At 35.9% G+C, this 19997-nt stretch overlaps 1 protein-coding gene and 1 non-coding gene across 2 annotated transcripts in view; one reads left to right on the plus strand and one right to left on the minus strand.

The window, feature by feature from the left end:
• The window catches only part of RNGTT (RNA guanylyltransferase and 5'-phosphatase), a 319549-nt gene that overhangs the window by 183514 nt on the left and 116038 nt on the right, over window positions 1-19997 (minus strand). The window lies entirely within an intron of this gene.
• LOC118001741 lies at window positions 10192-10326 on the plus strand. Its single transcript, XR_004676830.1, has one exon. It is a non-coding gene; the product is annotated as a U4 spliceosomal RNA (small nuclear RNA).

Below are 19997 nucleotides of genomic sequence, written 5' to 3' on the forward strand. Positions count from 1 at the left end.
ACCAAAGAGGCGAAGGATCTGTACTCAGAAGACTATAGAACACTCAATGAAAGAAATGGAGGAAGACACAAAGAAATGGAAAAACGTTCCATGATCATGGATTGGAAGAAAAATATCATTAAAATGGCTATGCTACCTAGAGCAATCTATACATTCAATGCAATCCCTATCAAAATACCATTGACATTTTTCACAGAGCTGGAACAAACAATCCTAAAATTTGAATGGAACCAGAAAAGACCCCGAATAGCCAGGGGAATGTTGAAAAAGAAAACCAAAACTGGGGGCATCACAATGCCTGACTTCAAGCTCTATTACAAAGCTGTAATCATCAAGACAACATGGTATTGGCATAAAAATAGACACGTAGATGAATGGAACAGAATAGAGAATCCAAAAATGGACCCTCAACACTTTGGTCAACTAATCTTCGACAAAGCAGGAAAGAATATCCAATGGAAAAAGACAGCCTCTTAAACAAATGGTGTTGGGAAAATTGGACAGCCACATGCAGAAGAATGAACCTGGACCATTTCCTTACACCATACACAAAAATAGACACACAATGGATGAAAGACCCAATGTGAGACAGAAATCCATCAAAATCCTTGAGGAGAACACAGGCAGCAAGCTCTGCCACAGGCAGCTTCTTGCTAGACACGTCTCCAAAGGCAAGGGAAACAAAGGTAAAAATGAACTACTGGGACTTCATCAAGATAAAAAGCTTCTGTACAGCAAAGGCACCAGTCGACAAAACCAAAAGATAACCGACAGAATGGGAGAAGACTTTTGCAAATGACATATCAGATAAATGGCTAGTATCCAAAATCTATAAAGAATTTATCAAACTCAACACCCAAAAAACAAATAATCCAATCAAGAAATGGGCAGAAGACATGAACAGACATTTTTCCAAAGAAGACATCCAAATGGCCATCAGACACGTGAAAAAGTGCTCGACATCACTCAGCATCAGGGAAATCCAAATGAAAACCTCAATGAGATACCACCTCACACCAGTCAGAATGGCTAAAATTAACAAGTCAGGAAACAACAGATGTTGGCGAGGATGCGGAGAAGGGGGAATCCTCTTACACTACTGGTGGGAATGTAAGCTGGTGCAGCCACTCTGGAAAACAGTATGGAGGTTCTGCAAAGGTTGAAAATAGCACTACCCTACGACCCAGCAATTGCACTACTGGGTATGTACCCCAAAGATACAAAGGTAGTGATCCAAAAGGGCACCTGCACCCCTGTATTTATAGCAGCAATGTCCACAACAGCCAAACTATGGGAAGAGTCTAGATGTCCATCAACAGATGAAAGGATAAAGATGTGGAGTGTGTGTGTATGTATGTGTGTGTGTGAGAGAGAGAGAAAAACGCAATATTATGCAGCCATCAAAAAAATGAAATCTCGCCATTTGTAACGACATGGATGGAACTAAAGGGTATTATGCTAAGCGAAATAAGCCAGAGAAAGACAATTATCATATGATCTTGCTGATGTGTGGAATTTAAGAAACAAAACAGAAGATCATAGGAGAAGAGGGGAATAAATAAAACAAGACAAAATCAGAGAGGGAGGCAAACCAAGAGACTCTTAACTACAAGAAACAAACTGAAGGTTGCTGATGGGGGGATGTGGTAACTGGGTGATGGACATTAAGGAGGGCATGTGATATGATGAGCACTGGATATTATGTAAGACTGATGAATCACTGACCTCTACCTCTGAAACCAATAATACATTATGTGTTAATTGAATTTAAATAAAATTTTTTAAAAATTTTACTCTTAAGCTTACAAAAGGATAAAAATAAATAGGTATGTTTTGTGATCTTTTTCTCTTCTAAGTGTTTGAAGTGAATAGCAACTGATTGATGAGAAGCATATACAATAAAATGTCTCAACAACCAAAAAAACCCAAAACAAAACATTATTTTTAAATAAATGCAGCTTATTTTCTCTGTGTGTGTTTGTGTGTATATACATACGTTTGACATATTTTGGTGGGTTTTTTTCATGTTTCTTTATTTGAATACATGCAAATCTTACACTTGTTTGGTGGCTGCAACCCCAGTTTGTTAAGCAGTGGTACTGGTGCTTCTTCTATGGTGAAGCACAGTATTCCATACTGGTCTCCTGCTGTAATAGTTCACTGTTGGCTGGACAACATTGCTCTGATTATGAGCACTGTTTTTAAAACATTTCCTCTGCACATCACAATATATGGTTGCCATATTCCATGTCTTCATTTAAAGCTTCCCACTAACCTCCACTCCACTCAGAACCCAACAGACATGTTCAACTGAGGTAAGACTGAGAGTACACCGGTGGAAAACAAAGTGAAAACAAACAGATGCTCTGATCTCAGCCTAATCTATTTGAACAACTGTTTTATTTGATCCAATTTTATAAGCTGGAATGGAGAAAATACAGAGTTCCGCTCTCTATCAGGAAATACATTCTTCCCTATTTCACAGCCCACATGTTTTCACATCTCTGAAAACAGGACATACCTCACAATTAAGCAATGACATATTATCGTTTAATTGGCAGAGGTCTCTCTTATCCAGTGATATAAGGGCATGGCCATATAACTAGAAGCATCTTATTTGGTAAAACAAGGTACACGAAAAATAGTTTTGGGTGAACAACTTAAAGCTGCAAAACCAAATATACACTAGAATCACACCTGTGATTTACAATTTTTCTCATGCATTTGTCTTCAAAATCTTAAGCATTAGAGAGACTGCTTAAACCAGTAAATTTAAGGCTTCTCTGAAGCAACTGCCAAAAGCATTTTCATGAATAAATACAAAATCACAGCCAATTAGTTAGATAACAGGATTTTACCACATATTAATGGTTAATCTGTGACTCCACAATCAAATCAAGTTCTTCAATGCTTCACCTGAACCCTCTGAAGTCATCATCACAGACTATACTCTCTAAGTAAAACTATATAATATATTGAAATAATACTGCAAGATGTAGAAAAGCACATAAAACAAAGAGCCTTAAATCAATTTTCCTAGAAATTTTGAAATTTTTTTAAAATTTGATTGCAATCATTCATTGATAATACATCAGTTTTCTATATTTCACTTTTGGTAAGACTGGCTCTGTCTGGAGCATAAAAATGACCAGATAGATATGTGTTCAATGACCAAGAAATACAATCCAACTAAAAAATATAGGTCCCTGATTTTCCTTATCCACTCTAAAAGTTTACATTTTCTCAATCATGTCTCAAAGTCCATTCCCATTTTTATACATTATCTTTTCAGTTCTTGGGGGAGAACTGAAATACATACTGCAGATTTCAAGAAAGTTCGAAGTTGTTAAATATCTACTCTTCCAGCAATGTGACAAGTAGTGAGGTTTTTTTTTTATTAAAAACATTAAGATGGACTATAAAAGTTACTTTCAGACTTGTGCTAGAACCAAGGGCCCTCCATCATTTTAACAATGACTAACAGAAGGTTCACTTAATTTTCTATGCAACTCTGGAAAGGACAAACGCTATTATTGAACTTTAGTCTTTCATTTTAAAATTCTAATAAATCTCCTAGGTCAGACGTTAATATCAAATTAGGGCTCACACTGATGAGAGTTACACACCTAAAAAAAAAAGTGTTCAGTTGAATTTGAAGACATTTGTGCAATATGTCAATCCTATCTATGCTTTTGTTAACCTGTAGTAGATTCACAGCCACAGTGAATTAATCCATAAGAATTTTTTCAGGAAAAAACTGCCTCCTAATCATTTTAGAGGCCAATAATCTTTTATTTTTCTTTTGAATCTACTAATACACATCTCCTGAATGTTAACTGTAAAACAAATTTTAAGCTATTACACTGAGGAAACATACAGGAATTTCCCCATGTTAGAACTATGAATCTTTCATAAAAATGTTTAAAATATATTTGGCACCAGAAATAATGATTTCTTCATGTTTTAAGCGAATTACTACTCATATTCCAGATTTACTACCCCAAAAGTAGTTTCCTGGGACAATAAATATTGAGGTTCACTATACAAAAGCAATTCTCTTTATTATGCATTACTGTGATTTTCTTAAACCCTCCTCTGCAATGGTAAATGAATGAAACTGAAGGGACCCATCAGGCCATATTTAATTTCAGTAATAAACAACATATTAATAGACTAGATAATACAAAACTAAACACCAGAATTATGAGAATACATAAAGTTATCCTCATTTTATCTTGCATCTGCCTTTAAGCCAAAAAGTCTTCACCATTATATCTGTAATTACATAAAAAACTAAGCATAGTCACTGAAAAACCTCAATGTGTGAATAACAGATCTTCACATTTAAGCAAATACTCTTCAACCACAGTTGCAATAACAAACTCTCAAAGTTTCTTTTTCTTTTACTATAACACAAACAATACAACACAAAAAAAGTCACAGACATTTGTATATATAAATAACAAACCTTATGGCTAGATTTTCTTTATGAACTACTAGTCTTAAACAAACACTTAAGGAGTTTATATTTAGAGGTAGAATAAGAAAATAAAAGCAGGCCATACCTAGAAAATAAATCTGAATGTCAAATGAAATACACAAATATAAATAAAACCTCAATTTCCTACCTAGCAAAGTGCACAAAAAATAATAAATGAATAAATTCTAATTAAACTAGATGAGTATATCCCTTGAAAAATTAAATGTAGTAAAAGAATAACTTTCATAATTCTCTGTTAAATCCTCACAAATGTTATCAGAAAAAATCTTCACATTTATTGCCTTTTCATCCTACACCACAAATTTTATTTCCAAAACAGCAATAAACAAATCATTGTAAAAGTGTTTTCCACAGAATTTTAATAAAGCAGTCAAACTGGACATGAGAAAGTAAAATGACTCCAAGCAGAGAAAAGCAATAAATTTATTGCTAGGAACTTTCAAGAGATTATTAGGTCTTTCTTTTTCTTTTTTATTTGAATGTGTATGATGAGAGAGAGGGATAGAATCTTGCTTAATTTTTTAATCAAGTATAAGTTCCTAAAATCATTCAAGATCAGTTTCTTGGATGTTCTTTGACTTAGCCCTAACCACATACAACTCTACAGGGAACATAACTACCCCTAAAGAAAACAATAGGGAGTTAAAAGAGGCAAACAAGCAGGAAATGAAGAAAGACAACTTACTATTTCAGGAGAAAAAGACCTCACAAGTGTGAAATAATCCAAGATCAGGCTTGATCATATTAAAATAAAAATGGGGAGTTTACAAGAAAGAAAATGAATTATTTTTGCCAATCAGTAAAAAAATAGGCAATTAGGCAAAAAAAATACTTTAGTCAATCTTATTGCTTTTTATAAATGCCTAAAAATTTAGAGTGGTTTTTCCGCCGATTTACATAACAGATAACCACTGTGCCCTGAAAATAAGAGGAAAATAATAATAAAATGTAAAAGAAAGCAGCTTCTCAGACTAACCAAATACTAAGAGCTTTGAAGTTTAAAATATTATCTGTCTAGCAGCTCTGATACAAACTTTCCAAAACATCTACTGAAACACCTAAGAAAAATGCAGGATGAAAACTTTAAACCTCATATCAGGACAAAGAAAGTTCATATGCCACCAAAATTTCAAGGCTAAAGATCTCTATTAAAAAGGTTGGTCAATGGACCTTGTATACCACGCAGACAGCAAGCCTGAACAACAAAAATGATCTACTCAAATTCCCTATAGATCATTCAAATTCTACTATAGATCATAAGTACAAGGTTTATACCAACCAGACAGACACTAGGCAGCTAGCTGTTCTTCCACGTGTGTCTACAACATCATGGAGCAAACTGCTCCTATAACCCTTTCTTTCCCCATCTTCTAGGTGGTTTCAAAGGGTGTCTATAGGGGGTTCCCTTGGACTCTTTCAGATGGTCCATGAGGTCAAAACTATTTTCATAATAAAGTTAAATAGTTTACCCTTTTCACTATCACTCTCTTAGGAGTACACACTGTAGTTTTTCAGAGACTATATGACAGATGACATCACAAAAAACTGAATCCAGCTGTATTCAATGAAGCCAGACATTCTTTAATTTGCAAAAAGGCAAAACAACACCACTCTTCACACTATATTGTTTTTTGCTTTAGAATATGTGGTAATTTTTCACAAAAATGTTATTTCTATTAATATTGGTTTACTGTTATTTTAAAATGAATATTTTCAGTTGTAATTTCTAATATGATAAATATCACTAGATATAATCCACATAAATAAAAAACTCTCCAGGGTCCTCAATAATTATAATGATTATAAAGGAGTCCTGAGATCAAAAGTCTGAAAACTGCTACTCTAGACAATCTAAGTCTCTTAAAGAACGTCACACTTCCTTTACTGATATCAACACCAAGTCCAAGAAAATAATTGGGAGGGAAGAACATGTGTATTGGTTTCATGTTCACTCATAAAGAAAGTGCAGTAGTTGAAAAAAAGACAGGAGGCTCCCGGAGAGCAGAACATATTGGAGACTAATATTCATATACTCCATCTGTTCAGAGGATCATGCAGTAGAAGACAAAGGAATATTCCATTTTACTCTAGCATAATCCCAGCTAGACAAGTGACATGAATGTAAACTAGCATGCCAACTGAAATTTAAAGAGTGCACACAAGAACAATCTACAACCTTTGTCATCTAACAAACACGAGGACTAAATGAATCTTTCATCATTTAAGGAAAGAGAAATATCATGAAAACTCATTGGAAAACTAAAGCTTTAAATAAATATAAATTCAATTTAAAAATTCCATTAAAAAGAAACTTTAAGAAAAATTTTGTATCCTCAATAGGATGCTAGAGGACAAAATCTCTCAAGAAAAAGAAAAACAGAAATAAAGTAATAAGAAAAGAACTAGATTAAAAAGAAGACAGGTAAAGCAAAAAGTAAATAGTGCAGAAAGGGTAAAAAAAAAAAATCCACATTAGGGACAATAAACCAACATTACAGAAAATTAAATCTTTCATTTGAGACCAATCTCAAGATTTTCCAGAATGCAGGAGGGGGAAATGGGGGGGAAAATGGAATTGATATATTATATAAAAATAATCAATACCCAAGGTTACAATGTTAAGTACGTCCAAAGGAAGTAGAACACTTCAAGGAAAAGGGGCACTGAATACCCACATGTCTTTCTTGAAAATGTACTTCAGTTAGCAATGCAGTTAAAGCTGTTATGTTATGTTACGTACTTCACCCCCTCTAGTCAGAGACACCAATAAAATGACAGGAATGGAATTAACTCAGAACAATAAAAAGCAAGTTGGGGGGGGGGCGCCTGGGTGGCTCAGTCGTTAAGCGCCTGCCTTCGGCTCAGGTCATGATCCCAGGGTCCTGGGATCGAGCCCCGCATCGGGCTCCCTGCTCCGCGGGAAGCCTGCTTCTCCCTCTCCCACTCTCCCTGCTTGTGTTCCCTCTCTCGCTGTGTCTCTCTCTGTCAAATAAATAAATAGAAAATCTTTAAAAAAAAAAAAAAAAGCAAGTGGGGGACAACTATTCAAAGATGAGAAAGATTTCAATAAATTTTTGAAATATAAAGAGGACAGAAACCTGTTGACATATAAACCAGAACACACCTACCAACAATGGTGGGAACTTCACTGAAGGAGAGGGAAGAGCTAATCATCAGTAAAGTGACAGCTTAGGGGAACAACTGAAAATTGCTAGGCCATCAAACAAAAACAACAAAGATCACACATCACAGAGCTACTGTATTTGGAGATTTCTGCCATTTGTGTTTCAGAATACAAACAACTATGTTCTAATGAACAATTTAGGATATTTCAACTTTTTAAAAAACTAGCTTGTGGGGCGCCTAGGTGGCTCAGTTGGTTAAGCGACTGCCTTCGGCTCAGGTCATGATCCTGGAGTCCCGGGATCGAGTCCCGCATCGGGCTCCCTGCTCGCTAGGGAGTCTGCTTCTCCCTCTGACCCTCCTCCCTCTCATGCTCTCTGTCTCTCATTCTCTCTGTCTCAAATAAATAAATAAAATCTTTTTTAAAATATTAAATAAATAAATAAATAAATAACTAGCTTGTGTTCATAATCCCCTTCATTTAACAGTAGCAAATTCCAATGATACAAAGGCATATCTCCACAAAGAAACTGGAACTGTGATTCTGTTTACACTTCTTTAGTCAAAAATAAATCTTATTAAGAGAGCTTAATGTCATCTCTAACAAAACCCATAAAACTGCCCAGTGCTTTAATCAAACCAAAGGCTTTCAAATTATTTCCCTGAGGTTGCAGCATGAACACTGATGCAGTTCTCTCCTTCTCCTCCTGTAAATCATCTCAGCAAAAAGATTTCTACGTGTGATTTTATTTCTCCAAGAAACTTTAAGTAACTCAAGTTTTCAGCAAAACTCAGAGGCAAATATTAATCCACAGACTCTAAAACACAAATGTAGACTACAAAAAGTAGCTAGAATCCAAGAGAAAGGGGGCTAAAGGAAAGTTCAGAGTGTGGCTAGAAGAACTAGCAGCAGATTCCAGAAACTGTGCATAAAAATACACTCCCTGAAAGTAAATGGCTTGCCCTTAAGTGCAAAAGTGAATTTCAATGTTTGAAATACTGAGTACAGAAACTAAATAAAAAGTGTTAGAGACAGAAGCACTCCAGCTCCCAGACGAGTTTAGAACAACGTATTCAGTGGTTCTACTTAAAAGAATCACACAGAAAAGGCATACGTCTAGAACAAGCTTGACTGTGAACAAGTACGGCCAAAGTAAAGCTTTGGGTAATATAATCTGTACTCTCCTCCCACAGCAACCTTGTGCAAATAAGTGATCCAAGCATATCTAATTTCTTAGATATGGGTAATATTAAGGGATCTGACACAGCATCAATACAAAAGTATTGAATGAAAGAGGTAGAAATGTAATACTAACAGTGCAAACTTGACCAAAAAATACTGCCCTACACAGGTGACAATTTACACTTTATCATGACTTCTTAAAAATTAATAAAACTGTCACTGCTATAAAGACCAACAAAGCAGAAATATAAAGATTCAAGGAAAAAGATGGCAGAACAAATGAAAAGGGGTATAAAAATGACAAAACACAGGAAAATAGTTCAAGGGAAAAATCATCATACAGAAATGAAGGAATATAGAGAATATATAATAATATAGAACAAGGAGCAAAAGAATATAGATTTAAAGGACACAACAAAATGAAACAAAACAAAGGAAAAATAATTTAGAAGGGTCAGGGCATCAATATTAGATTTAGAGCAATGGTTCTCAAAGTAGGGTCCCTGGACAAGCAGCTGCAGCTGCAGCTGCAGCTTCACTTGAGAATTTGGGAGGCAGTGCAAATTTTCACACCACCAGAGACTTACCAGACTCAGAAAATCTGGGAATGGAACCCAACAGTCTGCTTTAACAAGCCCTCCAAATAATTCAGATGCTCACTAAAGTCTGAGAATTGCTGCTTTGGAAGATGCAACAATATGAATACAGCCAAAATGTCCAACAAGAAAAACCAATCAATACATCACAAATATTTACAGATAAAAGCTAAGAAAACTTAAAACTTGAATCTGCATATTAAGAAGGGCATAAGTGCCAGAGAAAACTGACCTAGAACAGTCAACTCCAAGACATATCTAGGAAATTAGTGAACTTTAAAGATGAAGAAATAATCTTTTGAGCAAAGGAACAAAAAGATTAATTAAAATGGAGGAAAAAACCCACAAAAAATCAGATGGCATCTTATTGCTTCACAACAACGTTAAATATTACAAGACAGTGGGACACTCAAAGGTTAAGTGTGAGCCAGAGTTTTATATTCCTCCAAACGACCCTTCAAAAATAAAGGTTACAATAAGCAAACACTTTTGAATGAACATGCAAGAACTAAGGGACCACTGTTCTCATGAAATATTCTTGAGAAAACCACTAAGAGATAAACTTCAGCCAAGCAAGAATGGGAAAAGGAGTACTGTTATCAAAGCAGTAAAGCATAATTAGCTGTAAAATAAAATAAATGTGGGGATTAGAAGGAAAGAACAGAGTGTAAATATCAACTATCCCAATAATATGAAAATAATATAAATAAAAACTGAAAGGAAAAAAGGGAGAAATGATGGGATGGGACTCCAAGTCTGCAATTTAATGTTAACAAATCAAGTAGTAGAGCTTTGCGCAGTGGCAGTATCGTAGCCAATGAGGTTTATCCGAGGTGCGATTATTGCTAATTGAAACAAATCAAGTAGTAGAAGTATATTTTACAGTAGGAAAATAATATTATTCATTAAAAGCTAATACTAGAAAAATGGGAGTAAAAGAGCAAAGACATTATGCACAGGCAGGGATTTACTAGGTAATAAAGAAATACAAAACTGAAGATATCATAGAAAGATATAATTATGAAATTAAACACTAAAACAAAATACAGACCATCCAAATACCAGAAAACCAGAAACACATGCACCCACACACATTTTAACAGCAGAATGAAAGACTTGTGGTAAACTATGAAAATAGAAAACATAACACAATGACAGCACTGATACCCAACTTAACTATCACATGGATAAATGTAAATGGAATAAATCATCACTTTAAAAAATAAAAGAGTTAAACACATGTCCACATAAGAACTTGGACAGAAATGTTTGTTGCAGCATTATTCATAATAACCAAAAAGGATAAACAACTAAAAGTACCCATCAACTGAAGAATAGATAAACAAAATGTTATATATTCATATAATAAAATATTATTCAGCCATAATAAGGAATGGAATATTGATACATGCTACAACATGGATGAACCTTAAAAACATTAGGCTATGTAAAAGAAGCCAGTCACAAAACACCAAATACTGAATGATTCTGTTTCTATGAAATGTCCAAAATAGGCAAATCTACAGAGACAGAAAGTAGCCTGGTGGCTGCCAAAGGCTAAAAGTTTGGAAGAATTAGGGAATGGATGCTAACAAGTACAGAGTTTCTTCTGCAGGTGATGGAAAATGTTCTAAAGTTGATTGTGGTAGTGATCACACAACTCTGAACTGCACTAAATTGAATTCACTGAAATTGTACATTTTCAATGAGTAGATTATATGATATGCAATTACATCTCAATAAAGCTGTTTAAAATTCTATAAATAATAGAAGTGCTACAGTGTGGATCACAAAGGAAAACAAACTTCACTGTATACAAAGCACATACCTAAAATAATATGATTCAAAAAACCTTTTAAATGGTAAGATGGACAAAGGCAAATACAAACAAAAAGAAATAAGGCTCACAGTATTAGTCGCAATCTTAAAAGTCAAGACAAAAACAAAGATTAAACAAGTACAAAAAAAAGTTTATAAGTCTAAGGAAGATAAATCCAAATGAATAAATAATTGTGAATTTATCATCACCAAAAAGCACTGTATTTATAGTATAAATATTCATGAAGAAACTTTAGAAGACATTATACTTAAACAAACAGACACTAGTATTAGGAGGCTTTCATTCCCCTCATTTAGTCTGTAACAGATCAACTGAACCAAAAATAAGTATGAATATACAGACTAAAATCAAAAACATAATTAGGAAGATAAATCTGATTGACACATATCAAAATCTTTACCCTGAAATTATAAAAATAACATCTTTTGAAGGGTCTAAGAAACAGTCCAAAGAATTAATAACACCTTATAATAAGTTCCAAAAGGTAGAAAAATACAGATAATATTCTTGCATTAATACAATAAAATTTAAAATAACAAGTTCAAAAAATAAAAAGACTTCCACCTTGAAATTCAAAACTCTTTAACAAGCATTAAAAGAACAAAAAATAAACCAATATTGCAAAATTCTTAAAAACATGACAAAAGTTACCCAATATCATATTCTAGTTATCAGACTATGGCAAGCTCAGAGGAAATTTTAAGCACTAATATCTGTAAGAAAAGAATGAGAATCAATGAATTCAGTGCCCAAACTCAAAAAGTTAATAAAGGACGGGGTACCTGGGTGGCTCAGTCAGTTAAGCAACTGACTTTTTGTTTCAGCTCAGGTATCATGAGTCATGAGATCAAGCCCCACGTCAGGCTCTGTGCTGGGCGTGGAACCTGCTTAAGATTCTCCCTCTGCTTAAGATTCTCCCTCTCCCTCTGCCCCTCCTCCCACTCGCACATGCACGCTCTCTAAAATAAGTAAATAAATCTTAAAAAAAAAAAAGCCAGTAAAGGACAATAAGAGAGCTACAAACCAAGATTAATAAAAATAAAAGTAGGTTTTACTTAGGAAAAGAGCAGAAATCAGTAAGTGAAAGCTGATTTATTGTGGAGAGGAAAAACTTAAAATAGCCACCATTATTAAGAAAAAAGCAAAGAAACAAATATTCAACTAATAAATCCTGAGAGGAAATATCCACAAAAACAAATTTAAAGTCTTATAATTAATTACTTTCCTCAACTCTATACAAATCACTTTAAAATATTAATAAAATGGGTATTTTACAAAGAATGATAATTTACCAAAACAGACTCCAGAAGAGAGAGAAAATCTAAACAAACTAATTTTCACAGAAGTAGAGGAAGTCCAATATATCTGTTAACCCAACCACAAAACACTAGGACCCAAATAGTTTCATGGGAAAATTCCACAAAACCCATCAAAACTAGGCAATTCCAATGCTATTAAAACTACTCCGGAACATAGTCAAAAAAAGAAAGAAAAAAAGAAAGAAAGCCTTACATTCTTTTTATGAAGCAAGTATAACATTGAAGTAAAAGTTAACCAAAGATTTACAGAACAGGATCATTTATGAACATCAATGCAAAAATCCTAAATAAAATGTTAGAAAAAAACTGGGCAGTACATCTTTTAAAAATAATATATTATGGAGAGATATTCCATGTTCATGAATAGGAAGACTCAATAATGCCAAAAAGTCAGTTCTTCCCAACTTGATCTATAGATTCAATGCAATCCCAATCAAAATGCCAGCAAATTATTTTGTGGATACTGGCAAACTGACTCTAAAGTTTATATGGAGAGGCAAAAGACCCAGAACAACCAACATAATATTGAAAAGAAAGAAACAAAGTTGGAGACCTGATACTACCTGACTTTTTAAGATTTACTACAAAGATACAGTAATCAAGACAGTGTAGTATTAGCAAATGAATAGACAAACAGATCAGTAGAACAAAATACAGAACCTAGAAACAGACCCACATAAATATAGTCAATTGATCTATGACAAAGGAGCAAAGCCAATACAATGGAGCAAAGACAGTTGGTGGCGCTAGAACAACTTAGTATCATATGCCAAAAAATGAATCTAGACACAGACCTTATGCCCTACACAAAAATTAACTCAAAATAAATCACAGACCTAAATGTAATAAAAAGTAGAACTATGAAACTCCTAAAAAATAACATAGGGAAAAACCTAGACAACGTTCAGTATGGTGATGCCTTTTTAGATAAAATACCCAAAGATATGATCCATGAAAGAAATAACTGATGAACAGGACTTTGTTAAAATTACAAACTTATGTTCTGTGAAAGACAATGTCAAGAGAATGAGAAGACAAACCACATATTGGAAAAAAATATTTGAAAAAACACATCTAATAAGGACTCTTATCCAAAATATCCAAAGACTCTTAATACCAAAATGAACAACTTAATTAAAAATAGGTCACAGACCTTAACAGATATCTCATCAAAGAAGATATAGAGATGAAAAATAAGCATATGAAAAGATACTCCACATCATATATCAGGGTAACAAAAATAGTAAGATACCACTATACACCTATTAGAATGGCCAAAATCTAAAACACTGACATCACCAAATGCTGAGAAGGATGCAGAACAACAGGAAGTCTCATTCTTTGCTGGTGGGAACACAAAATGGTACAGCCACTTTGGAAAACAGTTTGGTGGTTTATCACAAAACTAAACATACTCTTACCATATGACCCAGCTATTGTGCTCCTTGGTATTTACCCAAAGAAGCTGAAAACTTATGTCCACACGAAACCTGCACATGGGTGTTTATAGCAGCTTTATTCATAATTGCCAAAACTTGGAAGCAACCAAGATGTCCTTCAGTAAGTGAATAGATAAATAAAAGGTGGCACATCCAAACAATGTAATATTACTCAGCACTAAGAACAAATGAACTATTAAGCCATGAAAAAGACAAGGGAGAAATTTAAAGGCACATTACTAAGTGAAAGAAACCAATCTAAAATAGTGTGATCCAAAAAATAAAATAAAGGGCACCTGGCTGGCTCAGTCAGTAGAACATGTAACTCTTGATCTCAGGATTGTAAGTTCAAGCCCCATGTTGAGGGGTAGAGATTACTTAAAACTGAAATCTTTAAAAAAAAACAGGGGCACCTGGGTGGCTCAGTAGTTGAGCGTCTGCCTTCGGCTCAGGTCATGATCCCAGGGTCCTGGGATTGAGCCTCGCACTGGGCTCCTGCTATGCAGGAAGCCTGCTTCTCCCTCTCCCACTGCCCCTGCTTGTGTTCCCTCTCTCGCTGTGTCTCTCTCTCTGTCAAATGAATAAATAAAATCTTTAAAAAAATAAAATAAAATAATTAATTAAAAATAGATAAATAAAATAGTGTGATTCCTACTATATGACATTCTGGAAAAGGCAAAACTAAAAAGACTTTACAAAAATCAGAAGACAGTGACTGGGAAAACAAGAGGGGCTGATTTTTGTGACTTTTTACAACCAGCAGCGCTCAAAGACTGGAGTTGTAGAAATCTATGGCAAGGCCGGTGTGGAGCCCAGTGGGTGCTGCAGTGCTCCTGTGGAGAAGGAGCGCAGAGAGCCCAGGAGCAGATGGCAAGATCTGAGGATCCCCTGGGACGCACTGAAAGAGATGGTTCCCCCTTCTTGGAGTGCATCTGGGAAACCCGGCAGGTGCCATTTCTCTCCCCTGCCCCTCAGCAGAAACTAACTTCAGTGAGCAGCACAGTGCCAACACTGGTGGCCTAACCGGCTTACACCAAGCCCTGCCCCCCTGCAGTCAGTTGGTGCTGCTTTTCTTGGGCAAGTATGCCTGAGAACCAGTGCAGCAGGCCCCTCCCCCAGAAGACCAGCACAAACCGCAGCAGGCACCACGTCTACTGACCACAGAGTTCTGCAAAGCTTCAGCTCTAGTGGAAACAGTATCAGATCTCTTTTAACAAATAGACCAGGGCACACCTAGTTAAAATCTGCCACACTCTGGCCAACGTCCAAACACTCCACAGTGCAGGCAAGGAGAAACTCTGCAGATGACTGGCCTGAGGGGAAGAGCAGTAAAAACACAGCAGCAGAGTGCACACAGCATACGCCAGAGACCCTTCCTGAAGCACAAGACCCTGGACAGCATATGACCTCTTCTTTCCTAACACACTGAAGAAGACACAGACCTAGACAAAATGCTAAGACAGAGGAATTCATCTCAAAAGAAAGAACAAGAAAAGGTCAGAGCCTGGGATCTAATTGAAACAGACAGAATTAATATGCCTGATCCAGAATTTAAAGGAACAATCATAAGGATACTAGCTGGGCTTGAGAAAAGCATAAAAGATACCAGGGTCCTTCACCACAGAGATAAAAGACCTAAAAACCAGTCAGGCCCAATGAAAAATGCAATAAACACAATTTGAAACCCCCTGGATATAACGCCACAAGGATGGAAGAATCAGAGGAACAAATAAGTGATATAGAATATAAAATTATGGAAAATAATGAAGCTGAAAAGAAGCGGGAAAGAACAATATTGGATCAATCTAGACAGGAAACTCAGCAACTCCATAAAACATAGTAACATTCATATTATAAGAGTCCCAAAAGAAGAGAGGGTAAAGGAGGCAAAAGATTTACTTGAGGAAATTATAGGTGCTAGAGAAGGAAACAGGAAGCACAGAGAACTCCCATCAAAACCAACAAAAGCAGGCCAACACCAATATATACTGTAGTTAAATTGCAAAATACATACATAAAGAAAAAAATCCTAAAAGCAGAAAGACAAATGTCCCTAACTTACAAGGGAAGACAAATAAGGTTAGCAGCAGATCTACCCACAGAAACTTGGCAAGCCAGAGACGATGGCATGATATATTCAACAAGCTGAATGGGAAAAAATACGTACCAAAAATACTCTATCCAGCAAGGCTGTCATTCAGAATAGAAGAGATAGAGAGTTTCCCAGACAGGGCACCTGGGTGGTTCAGTCGGTTAAGCGTCTGCCTTCAGCTCAGGTCATGATCCCTGGGTCCTGGGATAAAGCCTAAGCATCGGGCTCTCTGCTCAGCGGAGAGCCTGCTTCTCCCTCTCCCACTGCCCCCTGCGTGCTCTTCCTCTCTATCAAGTAAATAAATAAAATCTTAAAAAAAAAAAAAAAGAATGGATACTATACTTTGTCAAAAGCTTTTTCTGCATCTGTTGAGAGGATTATATGGTTCTTATCCTTTCTTTTATTATGTGGTATATAAGGTTGATTGATTTGCAGATGTAGAACCACCCTTGTAGCCCAGGAATAAATCCCACTTGGTCATGGTGAATAATCATTTTAATGTACTGTTGGATCCTATTGGCTAGTATCTTGGTGAGAATTTTTGCATCCATGTTCATCAGGGACACTGGCTTGTAATTCTCCTTTTCAGTGGGGTCTTTGGTTTTGGAATCAAGGTAATACTGGCCTCATAGAAAGTTTGGAAGTTTTCCTTCCACTTTTTGGAACACTTTGAGGAAAAATAGGTATTAACCTTTCTTTAACTGTTTGGTAGAATTCCCTTGAGAAGCCATCTGGCCCTGGACTTTTGCTTGTTGGGAGATTTTTGATTATGGATTCAATTTCTTTGCTGGTTATTGGTTTGTTTGAGTTTTCTATTTCTTCCTGTTTCAGATTTTGTAGTTTATATGGTTCTAGGAATTTATCCATTTCTTCCAGATTACCCAGTTTGTTAGCATTTAATTTTTCATAATACTCTCTTATAGTCATTTGTATTTCTGTGGTGTTGGTTGTGATCTCTCCTTTCTCATTCGTGGTTTTATTTATTGGGATCCTTTCTCTTTTCTTTTTCATAAGTCTGTATAGGGGGGTTCATCAAATTTTATTAATTCTTTAAAAAACTAGCTCCTGGTGTCACTGATCTGTTCTACTGTTTTTTGTTTGTTTCTATTTCATTGATTTCTGCTCTAATCTTTATTATTTCCCTTCTTCTGCTGGCTTTAGGCTTCATTTGTTGTTCTTTTTCTAGCTCCTTTAGGTGTAAGGTTAGGTTATGTATTTGAGATTTTTCTTGCTTCTTAAGGTAGGCCTGTATTGCTATATACTTCCCTCTTATAACCATTTTTGCTGCATCACAAAGTTTTTGGACCATTGTATTTTCTTTTTTTTTTTTTTAAGATTTTATTTATTTATTTATTCATGAGAGACAGAGAGAGAGAGAGAGAGAGAGAGAGAGAGAGGCAGAGGGAGAAGCAGGCTTCCCGCAGAGCAGGGAGCCCGATGTGGGACTCGATCCCAGGACCCTGGGATCATGACCTGAGCCGAAGGCAGACGCTTAACGACTGAGCCACCCAGGTGCCCTGTATTTTCATTTTCATTTGTTTCCATGTATTTTTAAATTTCTTCTTTAATTTCCTACTTGACCCATTCATTCTCTAGTAGGATACTCTTTGGTCTCCACGTATTTGTGGTCTTTCAAATTTTTTTGTGGTTGACTTCAAGTTTCATAGCGTTGTCGGAAAATATGCACTAGGTATGATCTCAATCTTTTTGTGCTTGTTGAGGCCTGATTTGTGACCTAGTATGTGATCTCTTTTGGAGAAATGTCCCATGTGCACTCAAAAGAGAATGTGTATTCTGCTGCTTTAGGATGAAATGTTCTGAATATATCTGTTAAGTCCATCTGGCCCAATGTGTCATTCAAAGCCATTGTTTCCTTGTTGATATTCTGCTTAGATCTGTCCATTGCTATAAGTGGGGTGTTAAAGTCCCCTACTATTACTGCATTTTTATCAGTGAGTTCCATTATGTTTATTATTAATTAGTTTATATATTTGGGTGCTCCCAAGTTGGGGGCATAAATATTTCCAATTGTTGGATTTTCTTGTTGGATAGACCCCTTTATTATGATATAGTGCCCTTCTTCATCTCTTGTTATAGCATTTTGTTTAAAATGTGGTTTGTCGGGACACCGGGGTGGCTCAGTCGGTTAAGCGTCTGCCTTCGGCTCAGGTCATGATCCCAGGGTCCTGGGATCGAGTCCCACATTGGGCTCCTTGCTTGGCAGGGAGCCTGCTTCTCCTTCTACCTGCTCTGCCTGCTGCTCCCCCTGCTTGTGCTCTCTCTCTCTGACCAAAAAAAAAAAAAAAAAAAAAGTGGTTTGTCTGATATAAGTATTGCTACTCAGGCTTTCCTTTGCCATCCATTTGCATGGTAAATATTTCTCCATCCCCTCATTTTCAATCTACGGGTGTCTGTAGGTCTAAAATGAGTCCCCTGGAGGCAGCATGTAGATGGGTCTTATTTGTTTTATCCATTCTGACACCCTCTGTATTTTGATTGGAGCATTTAGTCCATTTACATTCAGAGTAATTACTGATCTGAATTTAATGCCATTTCATTACTTGTTTTGTCATTGTTTCTGGAGATTTTCTCTGTTCCTTTCTAGTCTTTGTTGCTTTTGGTCTTTCTTTCCCACTCAAAAGGTGCCCTTTAATATTTCTTGCAGGGCTGGTTTAGTGGTCACAAACTCCTTTAGTTTTTGTTTGGGAAACTTTCTGATAAAAACCTCAACAAGGTAGGGATAGAGGGAACATACCTCAACATCATAAAGGCCATATACGAAGGCCCACAGCTAGTATCAGCCTCAATGGGGAAAGACCCTCTAAGGTCAGGAAGAAGACAGGGATGTCCACTCTCCCCACTGTTATTTAACACAGTACTGGACGTCCTAGCTTCAGCAATCAGACAACAAAAAGAAATCAAAGGCATCCACATCAGCAAGGAAGAAGTCCAATTTTCATTATTTGCAGATGACATAGTAGTCTATGTAGAAAACCCAAAACACTGCACCAAAAAATGGTTAGATCTGATAAACAAATTCAGTAAAGTCTCATGATACAAATCAACATATAGAAATCTGTTGTATTTCTATATACCAGTAATGAAGCAGCAGAAAGAGAAGTCAAGGAATCGACCCCATTTACAACTGCACCAAAAACCATAAGATACCTATGAATAAACCTAACCAAAGAGGTAAAATACCTGTACTCTGAAAACTATAGAAGAACACTTATGAAAGAAACTGAAGATGACATAAAGAAATGGGAAAACATTCCATGCTCATGGATTGGAAGAACAAACATTGTTAAAATGTCTATACTACCCAAAGCAATCTATACATTTCATGCAAGCCCTATAAAATACCACCAGCATTTTCCACAGAGCTAGAACAAACAATCCTAAAATTTGTATGGAACCACAAAAGACCCCAAATAGCCAAAGTAATCTTGAAAAAGAAAAGCAAAGCTGGAGGCATCACAACTCTGGACTTCAAGTTATAATACAAAGTTGTAGTGATCAAGACAGTACAGTAATGGCACAAAAACAGACACATAGATCAATGGAACAGAACAGAAAACCCAAAAATGGACCCACAACTGCATGATCAACTAATCTTTGACAAAGCAGGAAAGAATATCCAATGGAAAAAATAGTCACTTCAACAAATGGTGTTGGGAACCTGGACGGCAACATGCAGAAGAATGAAACTGAACCACTTTCCTACACCATATACTAAAATAAATTCAAAATGGATGAAAGACATAAACGTGAAACAGGAACCATCAAAATCCTGAAAGAAAACACAGGCAGTAACCTCTCTGACATAGGCCATACCAACTTCTTACTAGCTACATCTCCTGAAGCAAGGGAAACAAAAACAAAAATGAATTATTGGGACTTCATC

Source organism: Mirounga leonina, unplaced genomic scaffold (genome assembly GCF_011800145.1).
Source record: "Mirounga leonina isolate KUSES-001 unplaced genomic scaffold, KU_Mleo_1.0 Mir_53, whole genome shotgun sequence".
NCBI classification, from domain to species: domain Eukaryota; kingdom Metazoa; phylum Chordata; class Mammalia; order Carnivora; family Phocidae; genus Mirounga; species Mirounga leonina.